Genomic DNA, 614 nt, shown 5'->3' on the forward strand with positions numbered 1-614 from the left:
AAAATGCATCCTAATGTTAATTTAAACGAGGCTCCGTGGCCAAGTTAACACAAGCGGCCACAGTTAGCATCTGAATGCTAACCAAACGCTAATGGCAGCAAAAGCAAGGCCGTGACATTATTCACTTCAGCTCCCGCAGGACAGCTCACACGCGTCCCCGCAAACACACGCGTGTTCAACATGGAAACTATCGATCAATTCATCGATAGCACACAGCCACACAGACAGCCAGCTACGAGTCATTTAGTTCGCTACCATGACTTCTCCAGACATTAGACTACGCCCCCTTCTCTGGCTAACCTTATCCGCTAGCTAGCAGCACTAGGAGGAGGAGGGGGGGGCAAACCTTTTTTTGTTTTTTTTTTGTTTACATGTTTGACGTTGTTTGTTACTTACTGACGACCCGGGGAGCTCCTCAGAAGTTGGCGCAGCGTTGTCGGCCGCGACCGTGACGGCCACCGGTTGAGGTCGGGCCGTGGGTTGTTGCTCCTCCAGCTGTGTCTGTCGCTCGGTAGCTAGTCACTGATCAACCATGTCTGCGGACGCCATTTCCCGCCTCATCACAAACATAACGTTGGTGGTGCGCAGGAGAATGCGACACACACACACACACA

General features: G+C 51.8%; 1 protein-coding gene across 1 annotated transcript in view; it reads right to left on the reverse strand.

Annotated features, from left to right (window-relative positions):
• ctdspl2a (CTD (carboxy-terminal domain, RNA polymerase II, polypeptide A) small phosphatase like 2a) overlaps positions 1-608 on the reverse strand; it is a 9,457-nt gene extending 8,849 nt beyond the window's left edge. The window contains exon 1 of the mRNA XM_035665438.1: positions 397-608. The gene's annotated coding sequence lies outside the window, so the exon portion shown is untranslated. The remainder of the gene's footprint in view (positions 1-396) is intronic.
• Between the last annotated feature and the right edge of the window lie 6 nt (positions 609-614).

Source organism: Morone saxatilis, unplaced genomic scaffold (genome assembly GCF_004916995.1).
Source record: "Morone saxatilis isolate NCDOM2014 unplaced genomic scaffold, NCSU_SB_2.0 Contig2, whole genome shotgun sequence".
NCBI lineage: Eukaryota > Metazoa > Chordata > Actinopteri > Moronidae > Morone > Morone saxatilis.